Source organism: Schistocerca nitens, chromosome 3 (assembly GCF_023898315.1).
Source record: "Schistocerca nitens isolate TAMUIC-IGC-003100 chromosome 3, iqSchNite1.1, whole genome shotgun sequence".
Taxonomy (NCBI): Eukaryota; Metazoa; Arthropoda; class Insecta; order Orthoptera; family Acrididae; genus Schistocerca; species Schistocerca nitens.
Window position 1 is genome coordinate 157,879,660 of NC_064616.1, and position 16,609 is coordinate 157,896,268.

The window sequence follows — 16,609 nt, forward strand, 5'->3', positions numbered from 1 at the left end:
GAAGATTCCGGCCGCCAATACTGGCGATCTTTATTCAAAATTCAAGCAGCGGCGGCGTTCGAACCCGGGTCCAAGGATGTCTTGATTGAAACTTCCTGGCAGATTAAAACTGTGTGCCCGACCAGGACTCGAACTCGGGACCTTTGCCTTTCGCGGTCAAGTGCTCTACCATCTGAGCCACCGAAGCACGACTCACGCCCGGTCCTCACAGCTTTACTTCTGGATGTATTGATTACTAATAAAGACGGTACCATCCCCGCCCCCTTTTTTAATCCTTACAACTTGCTACACAAAAAAATGAAACAGAATCGGCGACAATCCTACATGGCTTCCGCCACTTAAAAATGAAAAACAGTCAGTACGGTCGGCCGAACAAATGACAAAGACGCTTTCCTTTGAATATCGGAAAGTCCCAAACCTCGAGAGAACGCGCACGTGCAACTGCCTCGTAGCGTTCTCGAAATATGTGATATTTCCATAAAGAACGACTAGGCAGCTGTGTCAGTGTCCTAGCTATCATCGTGGGAAGGGCAAAGACCTGAGCGATGTATTGTGCTTTGCAGAAAACGTAGGTACCCAGTATCCCAACTTTCTGAAGCAGATTGAGGGAAAGCCGTACAGGATAGCTCCTTGTGTCTTCTCCTTAACCGACTTCTAATTAAGTGTAACCATTTGGAGTGGAGAATGGTGAATGATAACTCCCAAAGATTTGTGCCTATCTACCACCGCTGCCCGCGGAATGACAGCATTATCAAAACCCCTTAAATTCGTCAATCGACATTTCCTTCGTCGATGCGGGCACCAGATGCAAGGCAAAACACGTCCAACGCAGGCTTCCAAGTCAGCAACGATTCTTCGAAGAAGAGGCCCAGAACAAACAACGACATTTAAAGCGGACATCCTTGAAAAAAAAAAATACTACGGATAGTAACATGGGGTGTCAGTTGGTCGTTGACAGCCGCCGAAGCTTGGATAACATAAACAAATTGCAGAAGACCCTGCGCACCTCAGTAGTGAACCCAAAGTTTTCCAGTATGTGCAACAGGATGCTATGGCTGACCCGGTAGAACGCAGTGTCAAAATCCAGAAATGCCATAGTACCAGGAACACAAGTAACAGTGAAAACCGACATATATCACGACATTCTACTGCTGGAGTCAGAATAGTACGACCAAGAATTCAACTTTGATGGTCAGCAACAACTTTCCCTAGCAACATAGACAGCCAGCTAGTCACTGTCCTCGTCACAGTCTTATAATAAAAATTTAATAAGGTAATCGGACGAAAATTATCAGTTGCTACCTGACCAGAACAACGCACATAAAACTCCTTAGGCAACGCATCCGACCCCGGTGACTTGCGAGTAGATGATCTCACAATAAGGTCACAGATGTCACATTGAAAACCCTATGAGCAGGTGTAAGTATACGATGCAGAGCCTGAATAAGTAAATCGGATGACGTATCGACAGGATGTACCCACACCATACAGCCCAGAACAAAATTGATGTAGAGCATGCAATACGTCCCTTTGTGCCGTCACAACATTGCCGCCATCTGTCTTGAGAGACGTCATACACACACATCTTCAACGAATCTGATGTCGAATTAGATGATATAAAGAAGAAAATTCATCCGATACCACGAAACGTGGTTTGGATCGCATCCTTAACCCTTTCATTCAACGCTGCTTCAACAGTAACAATCACGGCTTTACACGCCTGACGTCTGCAGTCCATAGCGAAGTCTGATGCGCACTTTCATAATTACGCAGGAGAGATTAGTAAAATTCTTGCATCATCCAAAATTTCGGCTCTCTGTCAGCGCAGAATCGTATCCACGTTTGTCTGAGTTTGGACTTTGGCAGATGAACCCACCATTCCAAAATAGAGGCCTATCTCGAATCACCTTATCGAGAGAGGGAACCTCCAAGTGCGCCACATTTAGCATCCAGGGCGATCGAAACAATTTCACCGATTGTCGCGTCTGATTTAAAGTAACAGCCACGCACAGTGGTCGGTGATGCTGATGGGGATGATATCGGCAGCCAAAATCGTATACACATCCTATCAGATAAATAAACTCTGTCAAGTATACTGCTAGAAGTAGCAGTAAAAAAGGTATATTTGACAAGAGTCGGATATTTACAGACCCAAACATCTTGAAGATACCAGGAATGAACTAAATCTTGCAATTCCCGACAGAAGATGAAACTGGGAGACTGATTTAAGGATGCAACACGCAGCTAAAATCACCACCTGTCAAAAAATTCTGCAGAATTTCGGTTACGAATATCGGACCTCTACCTTATAAAACCGCAAACGATCCGAAGTTCGGACGGTGCATAAAGAAGAATCAAGGTCACATGAAGAAAAGTATGTCCTATTCCTTTGTTGTTACCAACAACTTCAATCCCTTCAGTAGAAATACCCTCCGTGAAAAACAAGGCAGTCCCCGTGGAACATACAGGAGCCATATATTAAACACAGTGCATAAACGAGGGAGAGAAAAGCTGTACTTCTTGTAGGCATACTACATTCGCATAGGAATCATAGATAAATTGATCGTATTAATATTCAGAGATATAAATATATAAGCCTACATTCTGTATCTACAAGAAACCAAGTTCGTGATGCTGAGCAACTGAATTACGTCACCAGTGAGTGTCAAGATCCATTGCTGAGTCCAGTGACGAGTCAGAGGGTGGCAGACTCACACAACCGTCTCTGGAAGCTTTATGTCTCTTCTTTTTAGAAGCCACCACCAGCTCAGGTTGAACGTGTTGCTTACTTCGACTACGAGGCAACACAGCATTGGCAGTAGTGGATGTAGACGGTTCTTGAACGTTAACCAAAGTAGGTGACAAACAAGGAGCCGCAGAGGCCCGCTCTGTAGAATGGGATTCTTGCAATTCAGATCGAGAGGGGTCAGGAATCACAACTTCTGGGTCGATAGGTAAGATTTCGTGGCCACCAATCGCTACCATTGGAGTAACAACAGTTGGTCGTTCCGATGTCACCTGAATGAATAACATCAAGGGAACAGGTAATTTTAGTGACGTCTCATTTAGCTGATGTTGTATCACTGATACATCAGAAGGCTCAACGACTTCCCCACCGTTGGGTAGTTCCGTGGGGGTTACCTCAACGGCGCGAAGAATGCTAGGGGAAGCACAAGAGACATAAGTAGTTACTTTCGCATAATCGACCTCTCCAGGAATGCTGGACTCAGCACTACAAGATACATCAGTCGGCAAAGTTACTTTAGGGAGGGGTGGGTGAGGAGTAGACGTATCCGACTCCTCACCATCCTCACGACGTCTCTTACGTTGCACTGCGGACACAGCCGGCTTGGCAACAACAATTTCAGGTCCACGCAGCGATGGTAAAGACGGAAAGTCGAGAGCACCCATCCTCTTGAGCAGAAGAAACGAGTTCGATGCTTTTCAAATGAGGACTTCAATACAAATACCCGCCGTGGGTAATTAGATCTAAGGTGGTCACTTTCATTGCAGAGAAAGCCTATCCCCAGTTGCCCACTATACGTTATGTGAATGCGGTAACCACAGACCTGTAGATAGGAAGGAATATTACTTTTAACTACCATCTCCATTCAACGGATTCCGATATAACATTGCAACCGGTGTTGAGTGGACCAGCATTCACGTCGTATACCCCTCGCATCACCACAACGGGGCACCAAACCCTTAAGTAAACTGAAGTCAGTTTCCGGCGGAAGACTGAACACTCGGACACTGATATAATCTAGTTCCACGGAAACAAAAAGCACTATAATCATGATACATTCACGATGCTTACAGGGAAGTTGAGAACCATGACGCAAAAGCAACCTATCTATCAACTTGTAGTAGATCCTAAAAACTTTACGAGAAAATCATAGTGGTGGTGTTGGTAAGTTTCTATGGAACCAAACTGCTGAGGTCATCTGTCCCTAGGCTTACACACTACTTAATCTAAGTTCAAATAACTTACACTAAGGACAACACACCCATCCATGCCCGAAGGAGGACTCGAACCTCCGACCGGGGGAGCCAAGTGAACCGTGGCAAGGCGCCTCAAACCGCGCGGCTACCTTGCGCGATAGAAGACATACACTAAGTGATCAAAAGCATCCGCACACCCCCAAAAACATACGTTTTTAATATTAGGTGTATTCTGCTGCCACCTACTGCCAGGTACTCCATATCAGCGACCTCAGTAGTCATTAGACATCGTGAAAGAGCAGAATGGGGCGCTCCGCGGAACTCACGGACTACAAAAGTGGTCAGGTGATTGGGTGTCATTTGTGTCATACGTCTGTACGCGAGATTACCACACTCTTAAACATCGCTAGGTCCACTGTTACAGATATGATAGTGAAGTGGAAAAGTGAAGGGACACAAATGCGTACAGGCCGACCTCGTCTGTTAGTTGAAGAGGATCGAAATGTGTAATAGGCAGACATCTATCCAGACCATCACACAGGAATTCCAGACTGCATCAGAATCCACTGCAAATACTATGACAGTTACGCGGGAGGTGAGACAACTAGGATTTCATGGTCGAGTGGCTGCTCAAAACCCACATGTCACGCCCGTAAATGCCAAACGACGCCTCGCTTGGTGTAAGGAGCGTTGACATTGGACGACTGTACAGTGTAAAAATGTTGTGTGGAGTGACGAATCACGGTACACAATGTGGTGATCCGATGGCGAGGTGTGGGTATGGCGAATGCCCGGTGGACGTCATCTGCTAGCGTGTGAAGTGCCAACAGTAAAACTCGGAGGCGGTGATGTTACGGTGTGGTCGTGGTTTTCATGGAGGGGGCTTGCATCCCTTGTTATTTTGCGTGAAAGTATCACAGCACAGGCCCACATTGATTATTTTAAGCATGTTCTTGCTTCCCATTATTGAAGAGCAATTCAGGGATGGCGATTGCATATTTCAACACGATCGAGCGCCTGTTCATAATTCATGGCCTGTGGCGGACTGGTTACACGACAATAACAACCCTGCAATGGACTAACCTGCACAGAGACCTGACCTGATTCCTACAGAACACCTTTGGGATGTTTTGGAACGCATACTTCGTGCCAGGCCTCACCGACCGACATCTATACCTCTCCTCAGTGCAGCACTCCGTGAAGAATGGGCTGCCATTCGTCAAGAAACCTTCCAGCACCTGACTGAATGTATGCCTGCGACAGTGGAAGGCTATGGGTGGCCCAACACCATATTGAATTCCATCATTACCAATGGAGGGCGCCACGAACTTTCAACTCATTTTCAGCCAGGTATCCGGATACTTTTTATCACATAGTCTATTGCTTTGTGGCTCGGTGAAGCAAACACCCCTCTCCGCGTTGACGCTGCCCGGCGGGGATGTATGTGCGGCGGCGTCCGTCAGAGAAATGCTGGGTTGGCGCCCAGCAATGCCTGTGGACAGCATGGGGCGCCAGTACCTACCGGGAAATTAGCGCTGAAGGCAGCACGGGCAACCGGACTCGAACCCGTGGCTGTTCCTGGCGATGCTCGATTGTCCCACAGCTCGGCGCGGCCACGGCGTCGTGGTAGTGCTGCAGACCTCGGCGGCGATACGAAGATGATGACTGGATGACAGTGGAATGACATCTCTCCGCCGCCTCAAAATACAGCATTATTTACACCTTCCTTTAGAAAACTGTTTCCCTGAAACTTGAGGATAGTCACGTCGTTCATGACAGAGACCAGCCCTCATATGTTGACGTGGACTCGCTCGCTGCAGCGGCTATTGCTGCACAGTGCTGTTTTCTGTTGCCTTTGTTACGTAACCCGCTTGCCTATTCGATTACACTGGCCAATATGTCGCCACATGGGTGGCTTTCAGCCTATGGTGGCTAATACAATTCTTATGGTGGCTAACGTAGCACTCCATGTTACATTTTGGTAAAACCTACTGTGGAAATAAATTCCGAAACGCATCGTGTTTTGTATGAAAAATCTGGACTGGTTCAGTGTTTTATTAATTTAACCGTTATTGATGCCGTTGCAGATTTTCGAAACAAATCGTTATAATGAAAGAAATTCCAAACGTCAACGAGGATGTAAACACCTTCAACACGTTTTGTGGCGTTAAACTCTCGGAGCTCAGCAAGAATAGGATGAGAAATAGTCCAGAAAGAAGTAAATGCTTGTATTTTGTGACGTGAAAGAAATTTGTGCACACATTTCAAGCTGTAGATTGAATTAATGTTCTGTCTGACATAGTGGTATCCATACGTGATAATTCACTTATACGCTTTCGTTAGGGCAATAGTAACGGGGCTTCGTATTTTACGATAAACAGGTGTTGATGTGGCGTTTACTGCCTCTTGTTTACACCAGTGACGATTTATCTATGGCCACTATGATGTAACGTCCTGCGATAAAAAAGCGAAGCAGTTTGGTATTTTGAGGGCGATGATTCACGCTTATGAATGGGCCGATGGTCTGCTGCGGGTGACAGCCTTGAATACGACACCGGCATTTGTCAAAAGCAAATTGATCTATAAAATCCAGCCACGCTACAGCGAAGGCTGGCGAGTTAATAGGTTCTTTTACTGTCACTAGCTCATCAAGTTTTTTTCTGTTGTGAGGAGTTTGGTGTATTTATGTGCTACTGTTTTGCTGGGCATGTTATAGAGTACTCGTTGATGAACAAAATGCTTGCTAAGTGCTAAACAAGTCGTAAAAAACATCAACTGAGACCACCACGCACATGAAGACTAACGCGACGGATCAGGCAGTGAAAACAAAACACATGACATCATTTCGATTGGAGCAGATGAAAATATTCTATCCATGGAAATTAAATGCTTCTTAAATAACTAGAGGAAATTATTGTATCCATGGAAATTAAATGCTTCCCAATCAACCTTCGCTCTACAGGTAATATAACATTCGGAGATAAAAAAACTGACATTTTCTATTTTAATACACAACTATGTTACGGTATTTTATTCTGGGGTAAATCTTCATTCAGGGGATAAAGTGTTTCTTGTATAGAAACGTGTATCAATTATAAACCCTCTAGTCAGTTTACTCCCTATGCACTTTGTTCTCGGCAATCAATCACAGTTCGCAAAGAACAGCAGCAGTCATAAATATAATATTAGAATTCGGGCTTTTAAACGTCAACAGGAACTTTCAACCGCGGCAATAAAGTAACATTATAAGAATAAATGTCTTAATGTGGCACAGATAGGAGTGGGGTATTTAGTCATAAAATTCTTTGATCACCTACTCAGTGAACGGCTTGACAACTCCTACTACTCCATAAAAGAACTTCTAAATGCGTAATATATATATATATATATATATATATATATATATATATATATATATATATATATATGGTGTGCTTAAAAGAGATAGGGTGACGTTTGTTTTTTGGGGCGCTCAACTGCGCGTTCATCAGCGCGTATGGGCACCCAATCCCCGGTCAGTGGAAATCCCTAACCCGGCCCGGAATCGAACCCGGGATCACAGGATTCAGAGGCAGCAACGCTAGCCACTAGACCACAGGCTGCGGACGAGAGAGAGATAGAGAGGTAGAGATAGATAGATAGATAGATAGATAGAGAGAGAGAGAGAGAGAGAGAGAGAGAGAGACTGAACATTATGAATAGATATCTAAGGCAAGCGTGTAAATTGTCAGCAGGTTGCTGTATTTTTTAACCAATACATTGCAATTCACAATACACTGAAAAATGCAAATACTTGACCTAAACTGTCGAAACGATTTTATTCTAAACCAGTGAGGTCTTTTTTTTACTTCTAATGAATGTTATACAGGGAACGTTGCTCACAACGATTGGTCCTGCAAGCAGTATTAGGGAGAGCAAACCTGTGCTTGGAAGAACCTTCTACTTAAATTCGAGGTCATGAGATATAGATTAGTAACTCAACTGGAGAAGTAGCGACCATGTTCTGTAGCAGCCCAACTGTCTCCTTAAACTATTGAGGGAAATCATAGAAAGTTGATGTACGTATACGTGCAATGAGATAACCAGTGTCATGAGGAGAGATATGGAAATGTTATATTACAGTAGTCTTTCTGGGAGAAGGGAGCAGCTTCTCTACTATCACGTTCAAAAATCCCAGAACGATCTGAACTGAGATTTTCCAGATTTGCATGCAGCTCACATTACGTATTTCTTGTAGGTTCTCTAATCTCTTTGCAGTACTGATGTTTAGCTATACAAAATAGTTACCGCAAGTGACCAGTTGAGAAAACTGCTCTGTATGACAATCAGTCCTGGTGTAAATTAATATCACGATGTTCCCAATATTAGGAAACGTCTTATGACACATGAGACAGTCCTTAACGCTGGTAGAATCAGCTTAATTACAATAAGCGGTATTTCAAAATTATTATCATACTCATTATTGTCCGCCTCGGTAGCTGAGTGGTCAGTGCGACGGAATGCCATACAAAGCGGCGCGGGTTCGATTCCCGGCTAGGTCGGAGATTTTCTCCGCTCAGGGACTGGGTGTTGTGTTATGGCGACAGGAAGGGCATCCGGCCACCCCTTAAATTAACCATGCCAAATCCCACCATAACCATACAGACCCTGCGAAAATGCTGGCCAAACTCACAAGAAAAGAAGAAGATCATAGTCATTATTACTTGAAACTAATTTTATCACATACGTAATTCTGTAATCATTAGTCAAAATTAAATACTGATATGTCTAACATTCTGCATTGTGTCTGTTGTTCTATATCGTGTCTCCCTACCACTTTCGCGCAACGACGCTCTGAGCGTGTTTTTTAGGGAATTGACTAGTTTGAACCTGGGACCTGTTGCTGGTAAGGAGACGCCAGACCACACATGACATGTAGAGTTCAGAAGAGTTCAGTGAGACTAGCGATGATATAATCAAATACTTAATGATTTCAGCGTCAGCTCCACTGCACTCCCTGTAAAAGAATCTTAATACTAACTAAATTTAGTGGAAGGGGTTCAAGGCTTTCCTATTTTTAGTAAGCTGGTAAAATAACGTCGAAAAAGCAGTTAAGTTTACCATTGGAAATTTTATTCTACTCACAAAACATTGTTTATAAATTGCACTATTGATAAAAGGAAATGTTTTAATACAGGATGGTAAAAACTAACTGCGTTCAACAAAAATGTGAACGAATATTCCCTGAATGGGTTTCCAAGTTCTACAATGGATCGAAGGATGACCTATGCCATATCACATCTATAATCTAGGTTTAAATTAAGTTTCACAAAAGAGAAAACTATCAAAATGGTCTACAGTGACCCTCAATTATCTTTAATTACTTATCTAACTTGTCGTAAATTACAGTGGCTGATGTGGCTTCTCAATAACTATATAACAGAAAAATCATCGCGTTTCAGATTTTTACTTCAAGTGGCAAATGTGAACACCATGAGCTTTAATTGACGATCGACACTAGTATTACGCAAAAAGGGGGTGTAACAGATGAGACTTCTGCAGTTCTGAGTGAAGCTTTATGCGCTGTTATGCGGCATCGCGTGCGTTCATTACCTGGTCGGTGTTCATCAGGGGCAACGGGCAGCACAGCTCCGCTCACCTCGCCGTCTCGGAAGCAACTCTCTCCTAACTTCTCCTTACTACAATTTACCGAAGTTGGTTTAAAAAAAACTATATGGCTGTGTTTTCATCTGACCAATCAGGGTCTCAATGTTAACCTTAAGCTCCGCCTACAAAAATTCTGTCTATCCAATGAGAAACGTTATACTTTTCGTGGTGGGGCAATGTTTTTAAAGTTTGCAACGTAACAGAGACGCGAAAAAGTCTCACGCTAAAACTTGCAGCTGGTGTGGTCCTTTTAGTGTTATCGTAAGATCTATACTGTTCTTCTGGAGGCCTCTATCTTTTAACATGGGCTGGGGGGTGGTCCTGACGTAACAGAGACGCGAAAAAGTCTCACGCTGAAACTTGCGGCTGGGGTGGCCCTTTTAGTGTTATCGTAAGATCTATACTGTTCTTCTGGAGGGCTCTAGCTTTTAACATGGGCTGGGGGGGGTGGTCCTAGCGGTTAGCTGGCGACGTGGGTGTCCGTCCCTTATCGTAGGGCCTTCTAGCTTAACACGGTTCTGCTCTCGGCTTCTGTTCTCGTTTCTCCCCTCGGAACTGCGTCTGTCTCACGGTGGGAAGGTATGACATGCATTTAGGCATTCTTGTGTTAGTCTGTGGTATTTCATTTGCTCTCTCTTTACTCGTATTACTTTGGTTAATTTAATGTCACGATTTATTCGGAGCTATGTGACATACTACTGGATTTGCTTATCATGTCAGGGTTTTCATGGAAGTTGTTGGATTTGCCTGAGACCTTACATATGGACTAGGGATTATGAGACGATGCCTGGACTCTATGACACTTCGTAGTATATTTGCTGTCGAAAATAGTTTCCCACCACCTGCTGAACATAGTTCCTATGGCGTGTAGTTTTACATAGACTGGTCATGGAAATACCCAATTAAAAAAAACGGGGTTTACCGCGGCAAGCGCTCTTTTGAAATTTTAACATTAACAGCGTCTCGCGAGTAGTTTCACTGTACACATGGTGTGTTACTTGTGCACACATTTAACTTTTAAATGAGTGACGAACTTTTTTCTGGATATGGATTGAAAACCAGCACCTATAGTTATGCTAACCAATGAAAGCTTTCGTGAATGACCGAGAAATGATCACGTCAACGATCATCATTAACAACTATGCATGAAAAGATGTGAAATATCAAATATTACACCAGTACCAGTTATAAACTCCAAATTTGAAAATAAATGCAAATATTTGTATTGAAATGGAAATCCTATGAAAAGACTTATCTAGCTGCTAAATAACCACAAAGGACTTTCTAATTTCACTCACAAGTAGCAAAGTGTGCATGTGTTTAAAAGTGAAATGCCAAGATGTAATGTTATGTGATGGGGATTGTAACCCAGCACCGTTTCGGATCTTAAATAAGTAAACTCAGATGTTCGACGTCAAAGGTTTTCACCAGTAGCGAGATGTTTGAACCTGAAATGATAATTCTTTTTACCTGACCGGGATTCGAACCTGGGACCTTCCGCCGTTGTTTCCTAGCCATGAATAGACGTTAAATACCGATTGTTTCTTCACCATTAGAGAAATGTACATGTGTTTGACTACAAAGAACACGACAGACTGTTTTGTGCTGACTGGGAGACCAACCCTGTACAAATGGCCATGAAGACGTTTTAACTACCAAATTAAGTTGCTAGGAGTGACTTGTTCGAACTTACAATGGTTTTAGGGGAAATTCTCTGATGACTGGCAATCAAACCCAGCACGTATTATCGTTGTTGACTACAGAGGAAGACACCTTTGCAATTTCATTGTTTTTCACCTGTAGCTAGTAGTGGTGGGTCATTAGCGAACGGACATGTCCAGAGGAACGGCTCACTAAATTGAACGGAAAGACTGAGGAACCACTTCTAAGTAACAGTAATTCACTGTGCACTTCGGCCGTGGTCGGACTAGTTCAAATGAACAGTCGTTCACATTTTACTGCAGTCGCAGTCAACCTCCCGGAACGGTCGTTCACAGTTTAGTGCAGATGGTCTAGTTCCTCCTTTCCTCGTTGGCGCCTCGGCCTCGCACGGCCGATTCCGTTCTTTTTTGAGTAGTTGCTTATTCCTGTTCAACTTGTTTACAGTTCCATAACAAGTAAGTTGTGTGTAATACATACATATTTTTCAGGCAACAAAAAGAGATACCTGCTTATTTCTTCGGCGTTTTGATCTACTGTACAACACACGCTGATGAGCTAAAACATTATGACAACCAGCTTAACAGCTTGTTCGTCCGGCAGTTTGTTGATACGTTTGTGGAGGTATGTGGCATTAGACGTCTACGCACAGTTTATGTTCAAAATGGTTCAAATGGCTCTGAGCACTATGGGACTTAACATCTGAGGTCATCAGTCCCCTAGAACTTAGAACTACTTAAACCTAACTAGCCTAAGGACATCACACACACCCATGCCCGAGGCAGGATTCGAACCTGCGACCGTAGTGGTCGCGCGGTTCCAAACTGAAGCGCCTAGAACCGCTCGGCCACACCGACCGGCACAGTTTATGTAATTTGCGTAAATAACCGGCCGCTGAGTTGCGTACGCGCTGATGGCGCCCGATAGCGACCCAAATGGGTTCCATAGGATTTACATCAGGCGAATTTGGTGACCGAGGCAGCAATAGAGTTCACTTTAATGCTCTTCAAGCTACTGTAGTACGGTTCTGGCTCCGAGACAAGGAATTTATACTGCTGAAAGATGACATCGCCGTCGGGGAAGATACTAAGCATGAAGGGACGCAGGTGATTTGCACCTATCTGCGTTTCTTCTAGGTTTCTACCACAGGTCCGATTCATTAGCAGAAGAATGTGTCCCATACCATAATACTGCTCCAGTCAGCCTGCATCCTTGGCGTGCTGCACGCTTCGAGCCGCGAGCCGCCGTTCGCCTCGATAACGGCGTTTGTGGAGACGATCAATGTGATTCGCCCGAAGAGCCGACACGTTCCGATTGGTGGACGGTTGAATCCTGATGGTCCCGTGCCCACTGCAATCATAACTGACGATGTCGTTGGGTCAACATGTGAACAAGCAGAGGTGGTCCACTACGGAGCTCCATCTTCAACAATGTACGATAAACGGTTCGCCCCGAAGCACTTTGCGTGCACCAGCATTGCGTTCTTTCGCCAGAGATATCACAGATCACCATCTTCTCTGCTTTACAGAGCAGACAAGCCTCCGAACCCCACAGTCTGTGAAGAGTCGTGGACATCCGACCAATTAGCGCCTAGCGGTAGCTTCACTGTCCTTCTACCTCTTTCCGTAGGTGCTTACGACAGTAGCACGCGTACTGTCGACCAGCGTCGCCGTTCTCGAGATACTCGTTCACTCGATTTGTGTAATCACAATCTGTCATTAGACAAAGTCGCTTATCTCAGTGGATTTCCCCATTTTCAGACCATATCTTCGCTAGAGTGATCCCCTTCCGTCTGCGTTGCGCTTACGTACTTTTCATAGCGCGTCACGTGCCCGCAACGCCACGAGGGGTATCCAGCGTGGCGGTGGCCACTGGTCATAATGTTTTAGCTTATCAGTTATTTATCACAAAGCAAGTTTTTTTGTGTGACGAATTAAACAAGCAGATATTGCTTTCTTTATTCGCAGATTAAATTTCGTCTGCTTGATTTAATGACAAGTATATAAGACAACTTTTAATAACTTTTTTAATTGTTAATGTAAGAAAGTTTACCTAAATCTTCCCATTTTCGCATTTCCTCCAAAAATAAATTATGACACTTAGGGGGGCTTTTATTTTTCAACTTTGGTTTTTTTCTGTGTAGTACACCCTAGTTTGGTTTGAAAGTACAAAAGAAAAAAAAAGTGCATGATATCAGCTCGGTGGAAAAAAGGGGAAGCGGTGCCCCTACATATAAAAAACCGTAGAATGGTGTAAATTTGTATTTAATTTTTATCACAAAAAATATTTTTCAGAAGTATCTTTTTAACGATTTTTTTTACTTTCTACTTTATTGATACCGTATTGCTGTATTAATTTTTATAGCACAGCCTGCAAATCTACTATTTACTAACCGTGTGTGGCAAACGTAACGAAAAAATAACATTTTATTTTAAGCATACTTATTCTTACATGAAATTTCTTTGGAAACGTGTGGGAATACTCACACACAATCTTTTTTAAAAAGTATTTATTACACTGTTACATGAACTTGGTGCCTGTGTCAGACGGACGATTTACAACTTTTAGTTTAGTAACCGGGTGCAGAGCGTTGATTATATCTTCATTTTAATTCCACTGTCAAGAATCTGTCTTAAGGAACTTGCAACTTAAATCAAACCTGTTCAAAGTTACACTTATCTTATTAGAAAGGATAGGATCAGTCACATTAGTCATTATTTTTGGGATCTCATCAATTTCTGCTTGAATATTTACATATTTTCATAATTGATTCAGAAGGGTAAAACAACAGAACAGGGCAGAGGAACCATTAACGACCATTCAGTTTTTTTAAAGCCTCATGTTGGGCATCACTATAGACGATCTAATGTACATATATACGGTTCTGAAAGAATTAAGAATTCCAGATATGGTACTTTGGCTTCTAAAATGGCACAAGATCATGCTTCGACTTACATACTGGTAAGGAAAACACTAATGAAAGGAACTGCAGTCTCTTCTTGTGGATGTAATGTAACTTCATCACGGAACATAAACATTTTCAGTACTGCTTTCGCAGACCACCTTGTCTGATGGATTTGCTTGGAGTACGGAAAGATAGTCCATGAGATGGTTCTTCCAGAAGAGAGTTTGCAGTTAATTCAAAAACTATCGGTAAAACCACGTCACACACCTTATACCTGAGAGCAAATACAAGACACCTTTTTCCAACATACGCACCTCTAAAACTGGTCGTATTTTTTGCGGTTGTGAAAGAAACTAATGACATAACTAAAAAGCAATTCAGCACGAGATTTATGGACAATATTTTTCTGCCATTTTCCGCAGTAAGATAAATGGCCTAAACATGCGTAAAATTATCAGCCTTGAATAGTAGCGAACATTAATTTTCTTTTATCCTCAGATATATTGTGTGCAAAATTGTTATTTTAAGTACATTACTATGCATTTAAAGAATTTTTTAATTTTATATTCCTTTCACTCTCGTTTGTTAATGACTGCCATTAATAACTCAGAAGTTCCTCAAAAAACTTATGACTGATCCCATGCATGAAACTTAGTGCCTCCTCAAATAATTGATGACTGATCCCATGCATGAAACTTAGTGCCTCTTTCAACTGGTTACTGATCGAAAACTGGTTATCTTGATCGACTGTAAAGATCTTCAAAGCAATGATGTGTGATATGTCGTGGTGGTTTTAAAAATAAGCCTTGTTTCTTTTCACTTAGGAAGTTTCGATGAAATCTGAACATATTTATATAGTTTACTCAATTGCTGACACAGATAATTTTAGTATGCAGTTTCTCTGTTGCTTTGTCGGAAGTCGTGATTTTTTCAAATAAATTTTCACACCCCACACAGATAGTATGGTACTTTGATGTTACTTTACCCATCTACACATTGTAAAGGAAAACTGTTAGTGTTGGTCTGACAGATGACAGTTTAGTTTCAGTTATTTCAGGCTAGTAAAGTCGACACGAGTATATATTATTTTTCGTTAAACGGACGGGAAACGAAGATAATATACTTGCTACAATTCCGAACTTGCCTCGAAAGTGAATGATGACAGTGGTGGTCCGCGCTGGGTCGTAAACAGGTTTCGTAATCCGTTCCATTAAGAATCTCTATACTAGCTTGCTGACACAGGCCCGTCACATCAAACGACTAATAAGATACTTTCATCGACGCATTCAGCTAAAGAATTTGAATCAAACAATCTGTCTACTTAAAGCATTGATTGAATTTATTATGCTGAAGTAATAATTGTGTGTACCTGATATTTTTTGGCGCTACAGTCTGGAACTGCGCGACCGCTACGGTCGCAGGTTCGAATCCTGCCTCGGGCATGGATGTGTGTGTTGTCCTTAGGTTAGTTAGGTTTAAGTAGTTCTAAGTTCTAGGGGACTTATGACCTGAGCAGTTGAGTCCCATAGTGCTCAGAGCCATATTTTTTGTAGAAACTTATCTAAAATCTACGTAGCATGCACAATTCGGAAACAAGAAGGGTGAAATCAGAAAAATCATCAGTGTACTAATTCCCATAGATGAGCGAGTTTGTCCATCTATAGTAGCTTGGAGTGCCATGTTTGAACTTGAAATGGAGTGACAGAAAGTTTGCGCCTGAAATGATGTATTAAGAAGTTCATTGTCTGGCTGGATGTTGAAAATACCATCTATCTTTACAGCTGACAACATATGAAAAGACCATAAAATGAAAATCGGAGAATGCTTTTGTACTAGACCAAAAATCGAACCCAAATACATGCCTTTCATTGAGACATAGAGTTCGCCACCTAGGGGAAAACAACGAGCTGATGATCGTCCTGAGAGGTTAGAATACTGCAAAATTGGAGGTCAGAATTAGAATTTCAATCCAGCCAAATATTTTCAACTTCTCATGTTCAATACCGTTAAGAGCCCTTACATGACCATTTATTTTTGTCAGCCGGATTCTACCCTGCTCATGCCGCTACTCTACCTGTCCCCTGACTTACGACCTACATGCAAAATAGTACTTCGTCTTCAGGCCATAAGTGGGCCATCGGAACCATCCGACCGCCGTGTCATCCTCAGCTAAGGATGCGGATAGGAGGGGCGTGTGGTCAGCGCAACGCCCTCCCAGTCGTTAGGATGGTTTTCTTTGATCGGAGTGGCCACTATTCGGTCGAGTAGCTCCTTAATTGGCATAACGAGGCTGATTGCCCCCCGAAAAATGGCAACGCCCGACAGCGCTTAACTGCGGTAATCTGACGGGAACCGGTGTATCCACTGCGGCAAGGCCGTTGCCAGTTTATACATACTTAGAGACAAAAGGAATAGAAAATAAAATTCCTAGTGTAAGAAAGATTACTGTTGACGGAG